Source organism: Rhipicephalus microplus, unplaced genomic scaffold (assembly GCF_043290135.1).
Source record: "Rhipicephalus microplus isolate Deutch F79 unplaced genomic scaffold, USDA_Rmic scaffold_14, whole genome shotgun sequence".
In the NCBI taxonomy this organism is placed as follows: Eukaryota; Metazoa; Arthropoda; class Arachnida; order Ixodida; family Ixodidae; genus Rhipicephalus; species Rhipicephalus microplus.
The window spans coordinates 20,495,300-20,507,827 of NW_027464587.1; the positions used below are offsets into that span (position 1 = coordinate 20,495,300).

At 47.9% G+C, this 12,528-nt stretch overlaps 1 long non-coding RNA gene across 1 annotated transcript in view; it reads left to right on the top strand.

Annotated features, from left to right (window-relative positions):
• Nucleotides 1-12,528, top strand: part of LOC142784421 (uncharacterized) — a 161,487-nt gene that overhangs the window by 123,205 nt on the left and 25,754 nt on the right. The window contains exon 2 of the long non-coding RNA XR_012888622.1: nt 10,087-10,150. This is a non-coding gene — a long non-coding RNA (uncharacterized LOC142784421). The remainder of the gene's footprint in view (nt 1-10,086; nt 10,151-12,528) is intronic.

Genomic DNA, 12,528 nt, shown 5'->3' on the forward strand with positions numbered 1-12,528 from the left:
CAAACAGACAGACAGACAGACAGGCAGGCAAGCAGGCAGGCAGGCGGGCAGGCGGGCAGGCGGGCAGGCAGGCGGGCAGGCAGGCAGGCAGGCAGGCAGGCAGGCAGGCAGAATTTTTTCGTCGAAGGGGCCCAAGAAAACTGTCGTCTTTAAAACTGGTACAGTTTCACACAAGCGCATTAGTGTGAGAGAGTTGGGTCGACACGTGAGCAGGTAATTAAGAAAGAACACCTCAGATTGGTAGAGTACAATAGGTGACACAATTGCAATCCTTGTTGTGTTTTCCACTCCGTATAAACTGGAGCTCTTGGGCCAATGAATCTCCCGTGATAGCAGCAAGGGTGTCAAAAAAAAAAAACATGTGAAACCTTTTGGGTGCTGTACCGAAGGGGCTCGCCAAAAAGAAAGTTTCTAGAGTATATATCAAAGAAACGTAAAGCATGACATGATATCTTAGCATAATCACACCTGCGCCTCTAGAAATGGCGATTCTTCCAAAGAAAAACAGCTGATTCGTGAACTTGGATTATTTCGCAATTGCGTTGTCCATCATATAATTGCAGTTCCTTAAAACAAGGCAACGTAACGGCAGAGAATAGCTAGGCATACTTATTTGGCATTCCGTACATTATTGTCCCACCCGTCTAACCTACGTCGCATCTGGCGCATGCCATTCAATGCAGTATGACGATGGCGCACCCCGCGTATTGTTTGCGATGCCTGACAGTGCTTTTTCTCTTCTTGGTAGGCAGGGCATAGGTGAAAGATATGACAGTTCATGTGGTGCGATAAGAAACTTTTGGACATGTGAATGCGGAACTATATGACTGACACCCTGACGGAAACTGAAAAGAGTCGTCAATCCTTTTTTGCCGATCACCTTTCATTTACACCTGCTGAGCATTCTTTTTGCTGGTTTTTCTTCTCTCCACAACAGACCCTAACCTGAGTAGGAACACATTAACCAAAAGCTTGGGAAATCACCTAACCCAGCCTTCAATGACAAGTACGCAGAAACAGCAGTGTTGAAAACCAAACACACCAGGAACTAACATCAGTTTGACGAAAAAAGTCCGTTTCACTGAAACGGTCCAGCAATGAATGTGATAGCCACTTCACGGGCACTCTTCGCAAAGTCTTTTCGCGTTGAGGGCACATAACATAAAAAGGTTTGCGAGCCACCCGCTGACTGCTGCCGAGATAGCGAGATAACGTGCACGCCAGCGACGACCACACCGTATAATCAGAGGTCGCAGTTGCTGCGGAAAAAAGCCCGCCCCTTCGCATCTTTTCACGCTCGCTAAAGATGGGTGGTGTGTTTTCTTTCTGCTTAAGCATTCGACCAGTCTAACAGGTGGGGTGATCCTATAGCATGCGCCTCGGATCGAAGGGGATGGGCCGGCTCGTTTGATCTCCACCTCAGTTACATAAGTTGCCCTCGCTCGGGCGTTATCACCCATGAACGTATCATGCGCTGAAGTATCTTTTCAATTTGTGCTTTATACGTGACGTTATGCTGGTGGGGAAGGCAATAGCGCGCCAAGACTGTACATATTGTTACGTGGAAAATATCAGTAGTCAGTCTACAGCCTCAACGCAGCTCACCGACAACGTCCACTTCTTCACTCTCAGTCTGAGGTACCTTTCTTGGATATGTCCCACTATGCCCTGTTTCAGTCAGCCGAAATCACGTAACACGACCCCCGGCGGCAAAAGCGCCGACCCGGCGAGTTTATGGGGCTACAGCAGGAGCAGTGTGGTAACGCTTGAGCCTTGATAAGTGGACGATATCCCTTGACAGCAGAGCAGAAGACGTTGATGGATTATCAAGGACAATATCATATGTAGTGTCAGTCACTCGTCTGAGCACGTGGTACGGGCCCCTGAAACGAGAGAGAAGTTTTTCTGAAAGGCCTGCATGTCGCGTAGGGGACCAAAGAAGAACGAGGGAACCTGTTGGAAAGTGTTCGTTGCGGTGCCGCTCGTCATAACGATGCTTCTGCAAGTTTTGGGACGCCATTATTCTGCTGCGGGCAAGCTGACGAGCATGGTCAGCTCGGGTAATAGCGTCGCGTGCATATTCAGAAGTGGACTGCGCAGCGGCTGGCAGGAAAGTATCCAACGGCAATGTTGGTTTGCATCCGAACAGAAGGTAAAATGGCGAGTACCCAGCAGTGTCATGCCGGGAGGAATTGCATGCGAACGTCACGTAGGGTAGTGCAAGGTGCCAATCACGAAGGTCAGCTGAGACGTATTCCGATAGCATGTCTGTCAGGGTGCGGTTTAAACATTCTGTAAGCCCGTTTGTTTGGGGATGGTACGATGTCGTGAGCTTATGTTGGGTAGAGCAGGAACACAGGATATCGTCAACCATTTTCGAAAGGAACGTACGGCCTCGGTCTGTCAGCAGTTGACGAGGGGCTCCATGCAGTAAAATGAGATTGCGTAGTAGAAAATCAGCGACGTCTGTAGCGCAGCTTGTTGGCATGGCTCGCGTAACTGCGTAACTGGTCGCGTAATCCGTAGCCACCGCGACCCACATGTTTCCGGAGGCGGATGTTGGGAAGGGACCGAGAAGGTCCAAACCAACACGGAAGAATGGCTCCGATGGGATGTCGATGAGCTGAAGATATCCGGAAGGGAGTCCCGACGGCTTTTTGCGACGCTGGCGAATTTCACAAGCGTTGACATAACGACGTACAGAGCGTGAAAGGCCAGGCCATTAGAAGCGGCGGCGCACACGGTCATATGTGCGAGACACACCAAGGTGACCGGCGGTTGGTGCGTCATGGAGCTCGCGTAGGACTGTGGAGCGCAGGTGCTTTGGTATGACCAGAAGTAGGTCGTGACCATTGGGCGATAAATTACGCCGATATAAGGTGTGGTCCTTTAAGGTAAACATGCGAACAGAAGCGTCTTGCGGTGAAGATTCAAGCTGTTGTATTAGGTGGCTGATATCCGGATCCCAACGCTGCTCGTCCCCGAGATGAAGCAGCTGGGAGATGGAAAGGACGCAACCCACATAATCAGTGCTCGTAGGATCGCAGTCGGCCACAGGATAGCGTGACAGACAATCCACATCTTTGTGCAGTTTTCCTGATTTATACACTACGGTGTAAGCATACTCCTGGAGGCGGAGTGCCCAGCGGGCGAGACGACCTGTGGGATCTTTGAGGGAGGCGAGCCAGCAAAGAGCGTGGTGGTCGGTGAGAACTGTAATTGGTCGGCCGTATAAGGGCGAAATTTCGACACTGCCCACACCAGCGCTAGGCATTCGCGCTCTGTGATGGAATAATTACGCTCCGAGGGAGACAGCAGCCTGCTGGCATAAGCTATCACGTAATGCTGCCCACGTTGTCGCTGAGCCAACAAAGTGCCTATTCCGTAACCGCTGGCATCGGTGCGGACTTCGGTCGGTACCGTAGGGTTGAAGTGAGCCAGCACAGGAGAAGTGAGCAAAGTGGTCAGGTTGGAGAATGCTGCTGCTTGCGAGGGACTCCAGGTAAACGTCTCATCTGGTTTGAGCAAATTCGTTAGGGGCCGAGCGATTTCCGCGTAGTTCTTGATGAACCGCCGAAAATAGGAGCCGATCCCCACAAAGCTGCGGACATCTTTGGCAGTTTTTCGCACAGGAAAGTCCTTCACAGCTCAAACTTTTTCTGGGTCAGGCTGTACGCCATAAGCGTCAACCATATGTCCGAGTATTGTAATGCGAGGGCGACCAAACCGGCTCTTGGATGAATTCAGCTGAAGGCCGGTGAGAGAATACATCAAGAATTTTCGACAGTCTCTCAAGGTGCACTTCAAAAGTGGGAGCAAACACGATCACGTCATCAAGATAACAAAAACACGTAGACCACTTGAATCCATGGAGTAGGGAGTCCATCATTCGTTCAAAGGTGGCGGGGGCATTACATAAGCCGAAAGGCATGACTTTGAATTGATAGAGGCCATCGGGTGTTACAAAAGCCGTCTTCTCTCGGTCCATGGGGTCCACGGCAATCTGCCTACAACCAGAACGAAGATCGATGGAAGAAAAGTAGGCGGCACCATGGAGGCAATCAAGGGCGTCATCAATGCGGGGCAGAGGGTATGCGTCTTTCTTGGTGATGTTGTTAAGGTGGCGATAGTCCACACAAAATCGCCACGATCCGTCCTTCTTTTTAACTAATACCACCAGGGATGCCCAGGGACTGGAGGATGGTTCAATAATGTCCTTCGCTAGCATCTTGTTCACCTCCTTCTGAATTATGCTGCGCTCAAAAGCAGACCCTCTGTAGGGACGGCAGTGAACAGGGTTGGCATCACCTGTGTGTATGCGATGCTGGACAAAGGACGTCTGCTCTAGAGGTCGGTCGCCAAAATCGAAAATATCTTGATAGGCCTCGAGAAGATGTTGTAGGGCTTCAACTTGCGGAAGCGGAAGATCAGTGGCGATCATGTCTATAAATTTACGGCTGCCCAAATGTGTTGCGAGTGATGTGCACTGCAGTGAAACAAGGGTGTCTAAGGCAAGCACTTCAATTTGTGAATCGAGCAACGAACACAGGTGGGCCACGGAAATGCCTTGTGGAAGCACATCATTCATGTAGCCGAAATTTACAAGTGGTAGACAAGTTTTGTTATATGTGATGCTGAGCACCGTATAAGGCACTGCAACATTGTGCGCAAGGAGTACGTCGGTGAGAGGCGTAGCGTAATAGTCTCCGTCGGGCACAGTTGGTGAGCACAGAAAATTGACGTACGTCACAGTTTTGGAGGGCAGGTGAACAAAGTCGCTGCGTTGTAATCGGCATGTAGGTTGGTGCGGGGCGTCACTGATTTGCGTCAGTTCTAGGCGGAGCACACCAGTGGAGCAATCAATCAGAGCAGAATTGGCAGCAAGAAAATCGAGGCCTAGTATGAGGACGTGGGGACATGTTGCAAACACGGTAAAAAGGACGACCACCTGATCACCGGCTACGGTAAGTTGAGCTGTGCACATACCGACGACAGGGACTGTTGCGTCATCTGCAACTTGGACGACACTGGTCAAGGGGGGCGTGAGGACCTTTTTCATGCGACGACGAAAACGTGAACTCATAATACACACGTGAGCGCCCGTATCTATCGAAGCTTCAACAGGTGTGCCATCAGCATATACTTCTAGGGTGTTCCGGTTCAAACGTAAGGGCAACAGAAGATTTTTGGGTAAGGTCGGCAGGGAAGCTTCACCTCCAGAAGTTGCGCAGCCTAGTTTTCCGGGGACATGCAGCGGTTAAACGATGGCGAGGGAGAGCGGCGACGCGTTTTTGAACGAGAAGGGCGGCTTTGAGGTGGCGTCGACGACGCGACAGGGTGGCCGTAGTCCTCAGGGGCAGTAAATGCTGTAGACTCAGTGCGGGTCGGATAACGGTGGTTTGGTGGAAGGAATGAGTTACTGTAAGCGGGGTATGAGCCAGAAGACATAGATGGCCATTGGCTACGGCAGTAACGAGCAATGTGTCCTGCGCGACCACAGCGGAAGCAGATTGGCTTATCATCAGCTGTTCGCCATTCAGACGGGTTCCTGGTTCGAATAGAGTACGAACGGCGATGTCTCATGTCCACAGAAGCTATCGTGGGACCACTATTATCCAGGGTAGGTGCAGTGAACAGGATACCAAGGCTAGCGAATTTCTGGCGGACTACAGCCTAGATCAAGGCGACGGCTGGCGTTGAGGTGTCGGGAAATTTCGGTTTGTTGGCAACCGGGTAAGCGGCCTCGATTTCACGTCCAACGATACGCGTCACGTCTTCGGTTGTAGACGGATGACAAGGAGTGGCTTCGCAAAACGACGTTGCCGCGGTGTTGGGTAGGCGCTGGAACTGATGCAAAATGCGTCGACTCTTCGCCTGCTCGAGACAGTGGCACTCTTTGATCACGGCGTCGATGGTCGTTACGTTGGTAAATACAAGCAGGCTGAACGCATCGTCGGTGATTCCTTTTAAAACTTGCGAAATCTTGTTGGCCTCATTCATGTTGGGATCGGCCCTTTGACACAACGCTAAGACGTCTTGAATATAAGTCAAGTAAGGCTCAGTGGACGTCTGTGTACGTACGTCAAATTGCTTTCGGGCATCAAGCTGTTGACCAAACGGGTTACCAAAGAGGTCGCGGAGCTGTTATTTAAACATTTCCGAGCTTGTGATTTCGTGCTAATGGGTCTCAAACCAGATGCGACGGGTCTTGTCAAGATAGAAAATGACATTCGCAAGCATAACGGTTGGGTCCCAGCCATATGGCTTGCTGACGTGCTCGTACATACTAAGCCACTTGTCAACATTCGCCTTTTCCTCTCTAGTAAAAGTACCGGGATAACGGGGTTGCGTTAGGGCGACGTACCGGGTTGCTGTCGTTGCTGAGATAGGTGGCGAAGCCATATCCTCACCCGGAGCCTTGGTAGCCGACTTAAGGAGGCGTCCACTCCGTAGCTCCGTTGTAAGAAGAGCACCCAGCACTTCCACCAAAATTTTACGTGGAAAATAACAGTAGTCAGTCTATAGCCTCAACGCAGCTCACCGACAACGTCCACTTCTTCACTCTCAGTCTGAGGCACCTTTCTTGGGTATGTCGCACTAAGCCCTGTTTCAGTCAGCCGAAATCACGTAACAATATTATTGCTGTCACAATAAATACACTTACTCGAAACGGAAAATCAAGATGCACATGCACCCTACAATATTATATCTTAGCGTAGAGTATAGTGGACATGTGGCAAATTAAGAAAAACAACCAAAAACGCCCGTCCTTTTGTGCTAGCGAAATAAAAAGTACACTTACACCCACATCATGTCCATATTTTTGCATTTGGTGTGCCTCAATAAATTAATCTACAGCCCCACCATGGTGGTCTTGTGGCTAAGGTACTTGGCTGCTGACATGTAGGCCGCCGGATTGAATCCCGGCCGCGGCTGCTGCGTTTTCAATTTAGGCGAAAATGCTGTATGCCCGTGCGCTCAGATTTGGGTGCTTGTTAGAGAACCCCAGGTGGTCAAAATTTCCCAAGCCCTCCACTATGGCGTCTCTCACTACCATATGGTGGTTTTAGGACGTTAAACCCCACATATTAATAAATTATTTCACCATGCTACATGACTTGAGGATCACTTCTGTACATCCACTGCACTAGGTCTCACCTGGCACTTGAACACGCTGCTCCCCTCAATTTTTTTGAGGTGGACCCTTCATAATAATTCGTCTTTTCCGCTGTTAATGTTGTTGATGCTTCTTCGTAGTTCTCTAACCTCACCAGTGTAGTGCTTGTCAGTAAGAGAGCGATTTGCTGCGTGGTTCCAGCCGTCGCACTTGTTGACGTGCTTCTAGTGGGTGAGCCATTTTTCCAAGTCCTCGCTATCTTTTTTCTAAAAGTGGGCGTGGCTCCACCTGACGCATGCAGGCGCTGATTGTGCACGCCTAAAAGTTGTAGATGACAGTTGGTCGCTATTGATGAACATCGGGGTCTCCGGTAGAGTCGGAGGCAATTATGGGAGACGTCGGCTTCGGCGTAGACTTTGTGGAATCGCCGTTTTGTTCGCTTTGCCCAGAGTTTCTGCCGAAAAACCATTGCAGTTACGGTTTAACTACGTTTATTTAGAGGACGGGGCTCAACTATTCCTAATCACGGCACTGCTTGCTTGCTTGTTCCTTTCTTTTGTGGCTCTCACCCACTAAGGGGGATTGGCCAAGAAGCCGGTGGTTAATGCAAGTAAATACCTATAGATTTTCTAGATTAGGGGAGTATGATTACTGTGTTTTGACTGTGAATTTATATGGCGCAATGTTAAAAACAAGAAAAAAAGGGGGGGGGGGAATAATAGAATTTGTTGAATATCTGTGGTGGAATCGTTATATGAAATTCTCCTGAAAGTTGGATCATTGCAGTGTATCAGCTAAATAATAAGTGGTAGTGTGACTAGTAAAATTCGAGAGCTGATGGCTTACTCCAGCAAGGTAATCTTCTTGTGTTATTTATGAATTCGCAGAGAGCCCCGCAGATGTTCCTGTCGCTATGTCCCAATGAAATGGCCCCAAAAGACAAAATATTGGGAGTATTAAGTGATATTCCTAATTTTCTGAATAAAATTTCGAAGCAGTTTTTTCTTTGATTTTTGAATCGGTGACATGTGATAAGAAAATGGTCGATATGTTCAGGTTCGTTACAGCTTGAGCACAAAGGGGATGGCACCAGACCAGACCTGTTTAAGTAGAAATTAAGAGGTGGTACACGGCAACGTAATTTTGTTACCAAGACTTCCAATTTACGCGTGGGACACCATTTATTATTCCATGTGAAGTGCAGGTGCGAGAAATCTGGATTCGGTATCATGGTTTTTGATGAGTCGTCAAGAAGGGAACGTTTTCTAAACCTCGCTGCTGTTACATAAGCTGTAGGAGGCATGATTGGCACAATCGGAAGATCAAGAGATGTTCGCGCAAGTTTGTCAGCCATCTCGTTTATAAATATACTACGATGGCCTGGCACCCATATCATTCGCACTAGACGAATGTTTGCTGGGATTAATGATTTAAAAGTCTCTAGTACTGCTGATGTCGACGATCACGGCACTGGTAGGCTGCACCACCTCACTTCTTCTCTTTCTCATTACTCGGCTCATACCCGTTGCAATATTTTTCTCTTGAGGTCTCAGCGCTCCCCAGTTTCGTTCGCTTTCTAAAGAAGGGAGCTACAAAGGCATCGTGTGGCGTTGCGTCTGATGAACTGACGTGAGAAGACGTCACACACCATGGTGTCACATTTTAAAATATTTGTGCTGTTAAGATGACGACATATGGTGACATCACCACGGTATGAGGATTCTTTGCACCACTCGTCTTCGATGGTTGCCGCCGACGATGAAATTCTCTGTTGGCGAGGCATCTAGGCTCTCACCCTAATAAATATTCGATTGGAAGTCAGCGGATTTTCTGTGTGTTTGCTGTCCGTGGCTTTGCTGTTCTTGCGATGCCCAACTTCAGCAATTGACACGTTTACAGGCATAGCTGTTGCGATTCTGTGCTTCTGTCATGCTTTTGAGGGGCACTAACGAGACTCGCGATTTTTTGCGTCTTAGTGAATTATAATTTCACAACACCGAAAACCCCGCTGTCACCCCAATCACCGGAAGGTTTGGACGACGTCTGCTATGTACATCATACGTAGTTACTAATCAATAAAACATTGATCTTTGAGGGGGCCAACCACAGGTGTTCACGCAGGCCGCTAACCCCACATAAGAGGGGGAAATGGCTCCATTGGCGTCAAATAGTCCGACCACAATTAAGCACTAGTAATCAAACAAGTTCCAATAAAAAAACAACCTTCCGTGCTTGCAAGACGTAATAAATCCCACTTGTTTGTTTATATTCGGTTCATAGAAAAAATAACCGCTCAGCGTAACCAAAGGCTATGGCACGATTGGTTCAATACTTTTACTTGGCTAGTCCGGATAGGTGCTGCCATATAGCGGGGCCCACTCAAACTAGGCAAGCACAAAATTTTTATCCCTGAAACACCGAGCGTTGTACTTCTGGTGTGGATGCATTGCAGCGACGTAATTATGAATAAGCTTCCTTTGTATTGCTTTTCTAAAAAAACGCTTGGCACATACAAACATGCCTATGACTGTGTTTGCACAAAGCATCCCAAGATGTCGATACCATCGTTTAGTAACCCCGCATTGATACAATTCTTTGCGTATGTCGGTAGCAGCGCAATAAAAGAGGGCCACGTTGGGCAAGGCAACTGCTACGTCAGAAAGGCCCGCTTTCAGGCTGGTCACTTGAAAGGCGCTAACGCCGTGCAGACCACAAAAACGTAAAATAATTGAGAATAAGCCTTTTCGGCACTGAAGTAGCAAAACGAGGATTCCGAATCGCTATCTCAGCCATCAACGACGACCTAATTATTTCTTTAAATGTCCCTCTAACACTACCGCCCTGAAACCTATGCACACCAACTGTGGAGTCCATCCTCTGTTTGCAGTGCACTCCTCAACACAAGTATGAATGTATTTTGGCGCTACGACGACGATGCCTTCTCGTCTATTGTGAATTTATCTTTTCAGAGTTTCGAGGACATCGCGTCGATTCCATAACAAAGGTGAGGCATGGTCCAGAACCACGTCACAGGTGAGCATTTCCGCAAAGATATTGCACATGTGTATTGCTAGAGGGAGGGCTAAGTTTGGCTGGTCCCTCTACCGGTTGTCCACTTTACCCTGGAAAAGTGTGGCAGAAAAGAAATCAGTAGTTGTTGTTACCAGAAGGCAAGTTTCTGACTGAGACAGTCGGTATTTCATGACTCCTAACAGTCGAAGAAGAAACACAAAAGCAAAGTTAAACAAGGACTCGTCTGTGCTTTGCTTTTGCGTCCCGAAGGAAAACCCGTGCCAAAACCATACACGAATAAGAGTTTTCGTTGCAACTAAAACCAAACTCGAAGCGATGTCCTCACTATAAGTGTCTGAACCCATACCACACCTGAATTTTATAGAGTGTATAACAACGTTTATAGCTTCTAAAGAAAGCTGTTCATGGTTGATGTGAGAAGAGTAGCTGCCACCTGCATTGGCTGGTTAAAATGAAGGCTCATCCTAACAATCAAGATCTACAGCTGTAAGCATGCAGGCGGCCATGTTTTTGAGCGCATGAAAAGGGTCATCACTTGATTTAAGTCATCAAAGTCAGGTCAGGATTAGTTGGCCGGTTAATGGGCACGTTCGAGAGACAGGAGAAGTGGAAGGCATGGAGGCTAGAAAATGTCTTGGGTGCACTTTTTACTTTTTTCTGCACTTTTTCCATTTCACCACTCGAAACTGCTCTACACGGTCATCACAGTATGGGCTTCAATGACATGTTCAAGAATTCTCGTTTCTCGCAATCATCTGATAACCGTGGGCGATGTTTTCAAGGCTGCTGGTATATCTGCAGAGTGGAATGCCGTCATTGAGCAAAGGATTTCTTGTATTCACCAAATATCTCATTCCTAAATTATTTATTTTATCTCATGTTCGGTGACCCATTATAGGGTATCTGCATGCGTAGCTGGCTTCCTTCCTATGCCGTTTGAGTACTGAATAACAATTTAGAACTAGATTCCCAAAAGAGAGGTAGCCCGAACGATATCGACAATACATTCCCTAACCATACATACTCATTATATATTAGACGCTATTCAAATATAATTTTCAGCTGAAATGGATGCTTGGGCGTATTGGTATGACATGACGGATACAAAAAGAGCGTGAAAGACGGAGCGCAAGGAAAACGAGGGCACAAAACAGTGTTCACTTACAACAAAGTTTATTCGTTCACACCACGCAAGATATATTTGTGCACTGTCTCAAATCAAAGAAAGAAAAAAGTTTTGATGGTCATGATAACAATGATAAAAAAAACGCCCAAGCCCCCCATACAAATGGTTAACCAGCGAAACCTCAAACGTGTGGCCCCGGTGTTCAGCAGTGAGTTGAACCCAACACAGCACTGAAAAGTTCCTCTAATATTGGTTACATGTTCGTGCTTCTTGATGAGGTTTGGCTTGGGCTTACCCACACGTTTGCTTAGGCTTACCGCAGTGTTTATTTCACATGTCGCACATTGGGCATTGCATGACCATGGTCATCGATGAGTGTAATCAGCGGTTAAAGACGTTTCGCAATGCGTTATTTACAGTGGTTGTTCTTGAGCCACAGGCGGTCACAGACATCGCATCCGAAGCCTAAGTGCCACTCAGTGGCTTGGCCAAGGGGGAGGGAAGGGGGTTCAACTTGCCCCCTCCCCGGGAAACTTTTTGTCCAACAACCCCCCCCCCTACCACTTACGCAATTTATTTTTTTCGTCACTTCGCGTTGGCATAATTTAGAATCTAAGCGCTGCTACTACCACAAAATCGTTGCTGAGCGCTTTTTACAGTGAATTATGTCTGCAAACGGAAAAACTATCGCGGTGTTTCTCAAGGCTTAGCATTCTGCGAATTTGTGGGCAGGAATCCCGGTCGCGAGTATTTTTAATTGGCTCGGTGACGAGATTAATGCTCGAGCGGTGTTCATACTTGTACCCGCCGGAACAGATCTCGCCAGAGGCGATCGCTACAATAATTTTTCAATAGAGGGGAGGTTCGTTTTAATGCGAATAGCCTGCCACATTTCCAAGGTCTGATTGTTCAAGCATATTACAGTGTGACTCTTCGTACGTGTGCTAAGATATTACGATCTCATTAATATTGTGTCAAAACACGGAAAAACTAGCCCTTAGGTATACACTTCTTTCCCTTATTCATTAACGAGGGTCTCGTACTGGCAGACTTGGTGTCATTAGGTTGTATACGAGGAACTATTCGTCAGCTGCTCACTCGTAATAGGTTCACGTGCTACGTGACACCACACATGCGCATAAAAGGGTGTTTCACACTCGCCGCCCGGCTGCGGCGGCTGCATTTCTGATGGAGGCGGAAATGTTGTAGGCCCGTGTGCTCAGATTTGGGTGCACGTTAAAGAACACCAGGT